Genomic DNA, 12,423 nt, shown 5'->3' on the forward strand with positions numbered 1-12,423 from the left:
ACGTGGCAACGGGTACTTGTTCTTAATAGTGACTTTGTTTAATTGGAGATAATCAATACACATCCACATTGTTCCATCCTTCTTTTTCACAAATAATACTGGTGCACCCCAAGGCGATACACTCGGTCTGACAAACCCTTTGGCTAGTAACTCTTCAAGCTGTTCTTTTAATTCTTTCAATTCTTTCGGAGCCATGCGATACAGTGAGATAGATATAGGCTGGGTATCTGAAGCCAAGTCAATACAGAAATCAATATCATGATCAGGTGGCATACTTGGAAGATCTGACGGAAATACATTGGGGAACTCCCGAACTACAGGCACTGAATCAATAGCCGGAGTCTCTGCAGTAGTATCCCGAACATAGGCTTGATTAAGCCAAACAACCCTTCTCAACCATGTGTTGAGCCTTTATAAAAGAAATAACTCGATTAAATGAACTAACAGGCGAACCCTTCCACTCCAGCTTAGGCAATGCTGGAATAGCCAAGGTAACAGTCTTGGCATGACAATCTAGAATAGCATGATATGGAGATAACCAATCCATACCCAGAATAATTTTAAAATCGGTTATCTCAAGCAATAGGAGATCTGCTCTAGTTTTATAACCACAGAATGTAATAATACAAGACCGGTAGATCCGGTTCATGACAACAGAATCGCCCACAGGAGTGGACACATAAACAGGAGTACTCAAGGACTCACGAGAAACACCCAGGAATGGAGCAAATAAAGATGACACATATGAATACGTAGATCCTGGATCAAATAATACTGAGGCATCTTTTCCACAAACAGAAATAATACCTATAATCACGGCATCTGAGGCCTCTGCATCTGGTCTAGCCAGAAAAGCATAGAACCGAGCTGGAGTGCCAACTGGCTGACCTCCACCCCTAGGACGGCCCCTACCCACCTGTCCTCTACCTTTGGGTGGTCGGACTACTGGTGGAGCAACTGGTCCGGTAAGCATAGGCTGCTGACCCGGCTGTACTGGTCTACCTCGAAGCCTGGGGCAAAACCTCCGCATGTGACTGGGATCCCCGCACTCGTAACAACTCTTCGGTGCGATGGGCTGCTGACTAAGTGTCTGGCCGTGGGGACCTGAATACCCACTGGGAGGACCCTGAATAGCTGGTGGGCGGTAAGAACTCTCTGGGATAGCACTGAGATAAGGTCGCACTGGAGCACCTCGAGGAGGTGGTGGTGCTGGATATGGGGGTTTGCTGGACTGTCCCCTCACGAACTGACCTCTGCCCCCGGACGGAGCACTTCTAAACTCTCCAGAGTACCTGAACCGCTTATCTCTCATAATCTGCTCTCGGCTCCGCTGACGTACACCCTCAATCCTCCGGGCTATCTCCACAACTCACTCATAAGAGGTACCCATCTCAACCTCTCGAGCCATAGTAGCCTGAATACCAGTATGTAAACCGGCTACAAACCTTCACACTTTCTCCGCCTCAGTAGGGAGTATCATTAGTGCATGGCGAGATAATTCAGAAAACCTCGCCTCATAATCAGTCACTAACATCTGACCCTGCTGGAGCTGCTCAAACTGAAACCGCAACGCTTCCCTCTGGGAGGGTGGAATATACTTGTCCAAGAAGATACGGGTGAACCTGTCCCAAGTCATGGGAGGAGAATCTACTGGTCTGCCAAGAGCATAAGACTGCCACCATCTACGGGCTCTACCCTCTAGCTAAAAAGTAGTGAAATCAACCCCATGGGATTCCAATATCCTCATGTTGTACAATCTATCCTTGCAATGATCAATGAAATCCTGTGGATCCTTATGTAGCTCATCCCCGAAGACAGGAGGATGTAGTCTAGTCCATCTATCCAATAGTTTCTGAGGATCGGCGGCTACAGCTGGCCTGGGCTCAGGTGTAGCTGCTGCTACTGGCTGGACTCCACCCACGGGTAGTGCACCCTGGGTCTGATATACAGCAGCTGCCTGTCCATGAGCCTACGCGGTAGGGGTCTGTGCTCCCCCGCCCACCTGAGATGTGGCTGGGTCTGCCGGAAATAAAACGGCCTGAGTCATATTATCCATGAATCGCAGCATACGACCCATGACATCCTAAAATCCCGGTGCAGATGTGAAGTCCACCGGAGCTGGCTCTGCCATATGCACCTCATCCTGCTCCTCAATAATGGGATTCTCTACTGGATCCACTGGCGGCATAACCGGAATAGTCCTGGGACGTTCTCGCCCTCTACCACGGGCTGGAGCCCTCCCTCGGCCTCTGCCTCTAGCAACTGGGGGAGTAGCTCTTCCCTGGTCTGGAATCTCATTAGAGCGTGTTCTTACCATCTGTGAGAGAATAAGAGAAGGATATTTAGTACTACATCAATTGCACGATGGAATATGAAGAAAGGTAATTTCCTAACACCATATAGCCTCTCGAAGATAAGTACAAATGTCTCCGTACCGATCCGCAAGACTCTATTAGGTCTGCTCATAACTTGTGAGACCTACGTGAACCTAGTGCTCTGATACCATGTTGTCATGACCCAATTTTACCTATAGGTCGTGATGGCGTCCAACACTACAGCTAGGCAAGCCAATAATAAGTCAAACGTACATTGGTTAAACTTTTATTCCAAGAAAATAATAAAATACCAACTTCTACCAATGTGTGTGCCAAGACCCGGTGTCACAAGTGCATGAGCATCTAGTAGATTATACAAAACTCCAAATACTGTCTGAAATGAAATAGACAGAATATAAATATAAGAAGAGACACTGGTAGCTGCAGAACGGCTCAGAAAGGCAGCTCACCACTATGCCTCGGGATGACGTGGGTATGTGATGATAGGTCCTCCACTAGTACCTGTCTCAGATCCTGCACAAAAAGTGCAGCAAGTGTAGTATGAGTACGTAAACAACGTGTACCCAGTAAGTATCAAGCCTAATATCGAAGTAGTAAAGACGAGATAGACGAGATGGCCGACTTTGACACTCACTATGGGTCAATAATAATTGAAATAAAATTAGGATATTCAAATCAGCATGATTTACAGAATTTACAAATAATTTATTTAATCAGCGAAAATAATCAAATTCCTTCAAATGTAACAATTCTCAATATATTAATTAAATTCCTTCAATTCAAATAAATTCCAATTTATCAATTAAATCTCATTTACAGGAGTAACAATTAATTCCTAAACAAGCAAGAATAATAATTCATTAAATTCCAAGGATTTTTCAATTTATTAATTAGCTTCACAAGCTGAAATAAATTATTAAAGTATCGTGTAATTATTATTATTAAGCACGATTTCTGCCGAGGACGTACGGCCCGATCCAGAGTGTCGTGTACACTGCCGAGGGACGTGCGGCACGATCCATAGATGCATCTATCCTGCCGAGGCGTTCGGCCCGCTCTACAAGAAAGGAGGACATTTTTTTATGTGCCTCCGGAAGGAGAGTATATTCATTATAATATGAATTTGGGAGAAGAATAATTTCTTTTAACAATTAATTGATTTAAACAGACAATCAAGCCTATGAGATTTTTATCCTTTAATATCTTTATCTAACAATTCACAATATATTCATATAGATATCAACTAATATAAATAAATCAAAGAATACAATTTACACAAGTAAGGCATGCTTTGAGTCCTAAACTACCCGGACTTTAGCATTAATAGTAGCTACGCACGGACTCTCGTCACCTCGTGCGTACGTAGCCCCACAATTAGCAATAATTATTTAATTTTAATCACCTATGAGGTAATTTCCCCCTCACAAGATTAGACAAGAGACGTACCTCGTATTGCTCCAATTTAATCCACTATAGGGCCTTTTTCACGATTATCCAACTCCGTCTGGCTCAAATCTAGCCAAAATAATTCGATAAAATCACTAAATATTGTAAAAATTAATTCTATAAGAAAATACTACATTTTAAAGAAAAGACCCCAAAATTAATTAAAAATTTGCCAGCAGGGCCCACATATTGGAATCCTGCGAAAGTTATGAAATCCGACAACCCATTCAATTAAGAGTCCAACCATACCGGTTTCACTCAAATCCGACTCCGAATCGATACTGAAATCTCAAAATTTTGTTTCTATGAGATTTCTAAACTTTTCCAAATTTCAATCTCAAAACACTAATTAAATTGTGAAAATAATGATATACTTGTATATGTAGACCAAATCCGAGTTAGAATCACTTACCCCAATGTTTTTCCCTTGAAAATCTGCCAAAAGTCGACTCTGCTCAAGCTCAAGTTCATCAAAAATGGCAAATGGGACGAATGCCCTCTTTTTATAAAACTACCTAGCAGCCTTCGGAACTGGTCCTCGAACTGGGCCTCGATCGGGGCTTCGATCATAGGCTCGAGCCTAGACCTCGGTCATGGCCTCGATCAAGGCATCGAGGTTGGGCCTTCGATCATAGCCTCAATCATGGCATCGAGCTTGAGCCTTCGATCAGGGCATCGAGCATTGGTCTCGATCCTAGCCCTCGAGCCTTACCTTCGATCATGCCCTCGAGCCTTGCCTTCGATCGAGGCTTCGATACTGAGCCTCGTCCCTGGCTTCAACTCAGGCCTCGATCGTGGGCTTGATATCTGGGTTCGATCTGGGGCTCGATCTGAGGCTCGATCACAACCCAGAATATGCAGCAGAAGAGAAAATTGCAGCAGCTTTTTAAGTCCAACTTTTAATCCGTTAACCATCTGAAACTCACCCGAGGCCCTCGGAACCTCAACCAAATATACCAACAAGTCTGAAAATATCATACAAACTTAGTCGAACCTCTAAATCACATCAAACAACGCTAAAACCATGAATCATACCCCAATTCAAGCTTAATGAAACTAAGAGTTTTCAACTTCTACATTCAATGTCGGAACCTATCAAATCAACTCCGATTGACCTCAAATTTTACACACAAGTCATAAATTACATAAAGGAGCTATAAAAATTTTTGGAACTGGATTCCGACTCCGGTATCAAAAAGTCAACTCATCGGTCAAACTTCCAAACTTAAATTCTTATTTTTAGCCATTTCAAGCCTAATTTAACTACAGACTTCCAAATAAAATTCCGAACATGCTCCTAAGTCCAAAATCACCATACGGAGATATTGAAATCATCAAAATTCTATTCCGAGGTCATTTTCTCAAAATGTTGGCCAAAGTCAAACTTAGCACTTTAAGGCCAACTTAAGGAACCAAGTGTTCTGGTTTTACCCCAAACACTTCCAAATCCCGAACCAACCATCCCCACAAGTCATAAATCATTACAAGCACCTACAGGAAGTTTTATTTTAGGGAACGAGGTTCTAAAAGTTAAAATGACCGGTTGGGTCATTACAATTACAAGGAAGAGTGAGGGTGTTTTAGGCGAGGAAAGGGAGTCTAAGGAGGCCAAAAGGTCTCGAAGATCTGGAGGGTTCTGTTGATTTTACTCTTCAGCTAGAACCCATTATAGTGGAGGCTCGAGCAGTCGCTCAGCTCATTCTGCACATCAGATTACTCGGAGTGCTCCAGTTTATAATGCACCACCGACACGAGATTCTTACAGTGGTTATTCTAGTTATCCGGCACAGACTCAGTACGAGCAGCCACAACCCCAGAGGGGTTGTTATGAGTGTGGTGATACTAGGCATATCATGAGAGATTGTCCCAGACTTGGGAGGGGTAGATCTCATCAGAACACTCCAGCTACAAGCTTTATTCCAGTCGATACTCCACGTGCACAGTCAGCTAGAGGTGGAGGCAGGCGGGTAGTGGGCGCCTAAGAGGTGGAGGCCCGACCCATTGATTTAATCACTATGATTTGGCTGAGGCCAATGCACATTTAAAATGGTTTTTGCATTGCTGGTTTTTCTACTGTTACCTGCTGCTTCTAACTGCCTTCACGATCGCGAAGGATTGGACGCAATCGCGAAAGGTATTTGGTCAGTGGAGCTATTTGTTCTTCGCGTTCGCGCTTCTGAGGCCGCGTTCGCACTGGATTGAAGATTGTAGTATTTGCATCCGCGTCCATGGCTATACGTTCGCGTAGTGTTGAGCGAGGGTTGGTCAGTCTATATGGATTCTTCATTGCGTTCGCAGTGAGTTGTCCGCGATCGTGGAAGTCTGGTAGTGTGTTTCACCGCGTTCGCGAGGGTTTTGCCACGAACGCGTAGTGCAAAGTGAGGCAGTGTGGGTTTGTGCTTCGCGAATGCGAGGCTTCTACCGCGTTCGCGTAAGAGGATGCCTGGGCAGAAGTATAAAGTACTCTATTTCGAGCGTTTCATCCATTTTTACATTTTGGGATCTATGGAGCTCGGATTGAGGCAATGTTTGGAGCAATTTTTACCATATGAATTGGGGTAAGTGTTCTCTACTCGGGTTTGGTTATATTTCATGAATCTATCTTCGTTTTTGGTAATTGGATTGTGAATTTTAAAGAGGAAATTGGGGGTTTTGGCCTAAAGTTTCATAATGTGAATTTTGAGTTTTGAACATCGATTCGAAGTCGAATTTGAGTGAAACTAGTATGGTTGGACTCATAATTGAGTGAGTTGTTGGATTTTGAGAGTTTTGTCAGGTTCCGAGGTGCGGGCCAGGGTTGGAAGTTTTGGCCGATTTTGGGCTTTTGATTAAATATTCAACCTTTTTCATTTGGAATTATTTCCTTGTGCTTTAATTGATGTATTTGAGTTGCTTTTGGCTAGTTTTGAGCCGTCCAGAGGTCGCTATGCGCTAGATGGCATTTTTGGAGCATCGCTTACCTAGTGGGTTGGGTTAGGTGCCATTATGACTAGTTAGATTTTGGATCGTGACAGTCATTCGGTGGTTTGAGGCCTTGAGTAGCTTCACTTCAGGTATTATGACTTGCACGTGTGGTCCGAATTAAATTTTGGGAAGTTCGGAGTTGATTTCGAAAGAAAATTCTAATTTCGGAAGCTTTAAGTTGGAGGAATTGATTAAGGTTTGCCTTTTGAGTAAACGACCTTGGAATCGGGATTTGAATGTTCCAACAGGTTCTTACAATGATTTTGGACTTGGGCGTATGTCCGGATTGGGTTTTGGGTTTTGGATGACTGTCAGCGTTTCAACGTCGAATGTAGAAGCTTGAAGTTCTAAAGTTCACTAAGCTTGAATTGGGGCGCGATTCGTAGTTTTAGAATTGTTTGATGTGATTTGAGGCCTCGAGCAGGTTCGTGTTATATTTTGGGACTTGTTGGTGTGATTGGACGGGTACCCAGGGGCCTCGGGTGTGATTTAGAGTGGTTACAGACCAATTCTGGCTGTTTTGGCTATTGTTGTTGCTGGATCTGGTTTTGTCCTTCGCGAACGCTAAGGGAGTCTCGTGTTCACGAAGAAGGGTTTTTGGGCGGTTAATTTTTGTTCATCACGAATGCGACACAGGGGTAGCGAACGCGGAGAGGGGCCTGGGGAACCTACACTAACGCGAAGAGGCCATCGTGAACGCGTAGAAGGAAAGGGGGAGTTGGGCCTGGAGCAGGTCGGCCTTCACGAACGTGGATCTTGGATCGCGAACGCAAAGGGGCATGGGTCTGAGGCTTCGCGAACACGGCGTAGGTGACACGAACACAAAGAGGAATTATGAGGCAGTGGCATTTGACCTTCGCGAATGCGAGGCGTGAAGCGAACGCGAAGAAGGGTCGCCTGGGCAGTGTATAAGTTTGCCAAAACGGGTTTTGACTCATTTTATCTCAATCTTCCATGGGAGCCGAGCTAGGGGCAATTTTGGAGGAGCTTTTTTGTCACCCATCACAAGGTAAGTGATTCCCACCTATTACAAGTTAAATACCTGGTTTATATATGGATTTAGACATGGAAATTAGTAGAAGTTTGGGATTTTGAAGAAAAATCTAGAAATTGGTATTTTTGGAACTTGACCACAAAATTGGACATGGAATTTGTAATAAATTATATATTTGAGTTTGTGGTATCATGGGTAAAGTTTATCTTAGAAAAGTTTCGGAATTCGGGCGCGTAGGACCGAGGGTTGACTTTATTGACTTTTTGAGCAGAGTTGGGAATTTGTTTAAATTGATTGATTATGGGTATTAGAGTATATTTTGTTTGGTTTGCACCTTATTTGACTAGTTTTAGATCTACGGGCATCAGTTTGAGGTGTTAGAGAGGCTTTGGAGCTGATTACGGAACTTCAGAGCGAGGTAAGTCTCCTGTCTAACTCTGTGAGGGGAAACTACCCCTAGGTGATGTAATTGTTATGTGTTACTTATTGCGGGAGCTATGTATGCACAAGGTGACGATAGTCCGTACGTATCTAATTTCATGCTATTGTCCGGGTAGACTTAGGTTCACACCATGCTATAATTATACTATAGGGGTTATTTTGCTCGTTTAATTCCTTTATTTCATCTTACGACTTGAGACTGGACTTGCGTAGAGTGATAGACTTGCTTTTTTAGAGATTTGACGGGCTTCATGACTAGCCGTGGAATAATTGTACTCCTTATACGAATTTCTCCCGCGTCATTTGTTTTCAATGAAAGGTTTTCCTTAAAAATTTATAACTCACACGTCTATTCGTGAGTGGGGCCAAAAATACTTTATTGTAGTTGTGAAAACATTATCAGTAACCCTGTAAATTCTATTTCTTATTATTTAATTGATGAAAATTATAGATTCAAAAATACTAAAATGAGTAATTAAGTTAAACACTCACTGTTGGCTTGCCTGACGGCGATGTTAGGTTCCATCACGACCTCTGGTGAATTTTGGATCATGACAAGGTGTCCTTGTACGAAGTGCAAGTGTTTGAATTTTTTGGGTTCGGAGGATGTTACGACTCATCTTTATAGAAAGGGGTTTATAGATAATTATTTTGTGTGGACTAGTCATGGAGAGGTTGATGGTACTGATGGTGTATTGCATAACGTAGTTGTTGGTAAAAGTAGTAGGTCGGTGGAGAATAGAGTTCAACATCCTAGATACCATGAAATGGCTGTGGATACTTTTGGGATGCAATTCGATTTTGAAACCCATGAAAGTGTTGAACAACCTCCTAACGAAGAGGCAAAATATTTTTATGAACAGTTAGAGGCCGCTAGTCGTCCACTAAGTGAAGGGAGTATGCACTCTCAGTTGTCTGTTGCGGTTATATTATTAAGTATCAAATCAGATACCAATATTTCTCAAGCGGGAATGGATTCTTTCATTGGCCTTATGAGTGAACTAGTTGACCCAACTTTCAACATACTTGAAGATTTCTATAAGGCTAAAAGAATGGTTTCTATGTTAGGACTCTCGTCTATGAGAATCGATTGTTATGAAGAGGGTTGCATGTTGTAATATAAGGGTGATGCAGATTTAGAAAGTTGTAAATTTTGTGAAAAACCACGTTTTAAGCAGTTTTCCAATGGGAAGAAGGTTGTTGTGAAGTCGATGCATTACTTACCTCTTATTCCTAGATTAAAGAGGTTGTACGCATCGATGAGTTTCGCTCCTCATATGAGATGGCACTATGAAAATAGAAGGTCGCCGGGTGTTATGTGTCATCCTTCAGATGGGGAAGCTTGAAAGCATTTTGATAGGACGTATCGGGATTATGCTAGTGGACCGAGGAATGTTTGGTTGGGTTTGTGTGCTGATTGTTTTATGCCATTTTCTGTTTCTGCAACATCATATTCATGTTGGCCGATCTTTATTACGCCGTATAAACTTCCACCTGAAATATGTATGACTAGTCCATATATTTTCTTAAATTGTGTTATTCTCGGTCCCCACAGTCCAAAGAGTTTGATTTATGTATATTTGCAACCTCTAATTGATGAGCTGAAACGGTTGTGGTATGATGGAGTTGAGACATATGACATATCAATTAAGCAAAATTTCAACTTGCGTGCTAACTTAATGTGGACCATTAATGATTTTCCTGCGTATGGAATTTTGTCTGGGTGGATGACTGTTGGAAAGTTAGCATGTCCTTACTGCATGGAAAATGGTAAAGCGTTCACTTTAATACATGGCCGAAATCAGTCATGGTTTGATTGTCATCGTCAGTTCTTGCCAGTTGATCATAAATTCAGAAAGATGAAGAACGCATTGAAAAAGAATATAGTTGAACGTGATTTGCCACCTCCAATTTTGTCCGGTGAGGAAATTTGGGAGAGGGTTCAGAACTAAAGTTACCGAGGCCCCACCTTCTAGATTTCCTGGATATGGTGTTACTCATAACTGGAAAAAACATAGCATATTTTGGGAGTTGCCATATTGGAAGGATAATCTTCTCTGACACAATCTTGTTGTCATGCATATTGAGAAGAACTATTTTGACAATTTGTTCAACACAGTGATGGATGAAAAGAATAAGACAAAAGATAACCCGAAGCCTAGACTGGACTTACAAGACTATTGCAGGCGACCTGAATTACATTTGCAGTCTGCGAACAATGGTAAGATGTTCAAGCCCAAAGCCAGCTGCACATTCACTTTGGAACAAAGATGACAGATTTGTGAGTGGCTTGGAAACCTAAAGATGCTCGAAGGCTATGCTTCGAACCTGAAAAAATGTGCCGATATGGTTGAAGGAAAGCTGACTCATATGAAAAGTCATGACTGCCATATCTTCATGGAAACCTTAATCCCTATTACATTTGGTGGTTTGCCTGAAAATATCTGGAAACCCATCACACAGATAAGTTTGTTCTTCCAAGACTTATGTTCTACCACATTAAGGGAAGAAAACCTATTTCAAATGAATCAAAACATTCATGTAATCAGTAATAAGCTAGAAAGGATTTTTCCATGTGGTTTCCTTGATGTGATGGAACACCTTCCAATTCACCATGTACACGAGGCGCGACTTGGAGGGTCGGTTCAATGCAGGTGGATGAATCCATTCGAGAGTGTCACGACCCAAAATCCACCTAGTCATGATGGCACCTAACCCAACCCGTCAGGTAAGCCAATTAACAACTATCCAATTCAATTAATATTTAACTATCTCTAATACACTCCCCAAGGACTGATAGTAAAAATCATGAGTTTCTAAGATTAGAATCTACAAAGCTGGTATGAAATAAATACATCATCTGTTCGAAATGTACATAAACAGATTTTTATAAATCTAAGGTTACCATGAACAAGAGGCAGCTCATAGATAAATGCCCAGTGTAGTATGAGTTCAGAAGTGTAGATAGGAAGCTCATCGATCACAACAACATCAACATCCAATATCTGTATGCAAGGTGCAGAAGTGCAGTATGAGTACAACCGACCCCATGTAATCAATAAGTAACAAACCGAACCTTAGGTTGAAAGTAGTGATGAGCTGGAACAAAGGTCAAGGTCCAACACCAATAGCCAACAACAGTTCATAACAACATAATAAAAGAAATAAAAGATAGCTCATAGATAAATGCCCAGCTCGTCCACAGTTCCAGAAAACATAGTCCTGCTTTTCAAATATATCAGTGAAAACCCAAATCCTTTACCGAAATCACCAATTTATGAGTAAGTTTGAAAACAATGATTTTTCCCAAAACTTTCAACAGGTAATTGTTTCATTTTTAAATAACATGAGGAAAATACATCTCTATGCCTACATGTCAATATGCAGGAGAAGTCATGAATGACGCAATATCGTACAGCATGAGGAAAAATGCATCTCTATGCCTGCATGTCAAGTGTGTATGTCAATGCGATGCAACTCAGTGATAAAACCATATGCATACTCTCAGAGTATCATTTCACTCAGTCCTCCCAGTCACTCAGTTCTCACAGTCACTTAATCCTCCCAATCGCTCAGCACTGGCACTCGGCACTCGCACTCAATAGGTACCTGCGCTCACTGGGGGTGTGTACAGACTCCGGAGGGGCTCCTTCATCCCAAGCGCTATAAACTGCACAGACAACTCACGTGCTGCACAGACAACTCACGTGCTATAGTATCAATATTTCAAAATCAGGCCCTCGGCCTCACTTAGTCATCAATCTCTCCAGTCTCTCGGGCTCACAATGTCATGAAACTAGCTCGAAATGATGATATGATGTATCAATAAATAACAACAGCGACTGAGATATGATATGCAATGAATGTACATGACTGATTATGAAATTTCAATGTAAGCAAATAACTCAACAGCAGTAATGACCTTAGTGGATCCAAACAGGATAAGCATATAGTCTAGATATGGTTTCAAACATGAATCACAACTCGATAACTCTAGTACGAAGAGATTTCATGATTATAGATAAGTTTAGGTAACTACACAGTACCACAGAAATAACAGAGTCACAGTTCACACGGTGCACGCTCACACGCCCATCATCTAGCATGTGCGTCACCTCAACACCAAACACATAACACGTATAGTCAGAGTCCATACCCTCAGCTCCAAGATTAGAAGAGTTACTTACCTCGAACAAGCCGAGTCCAATATCGAGCAAGCTAAACAGTGCTCCAGAAATTCCA

The sequence above is a fragment of the Nicotiana tabacum genome, chromosome 23, assembly GCF_000715075.1.
Source record: "Nicotiana tabacum cultivar K326 chromosome 23, ASM71507v2, whole genome shotgun sequence".
Classification (NCBI taxonomy): Eukaryota; Viridiplantae; Streptophyta; class Magnoliopsida; order Solanales; family Solanaceae; genus Nicotiana; species Nicotiana tabacum.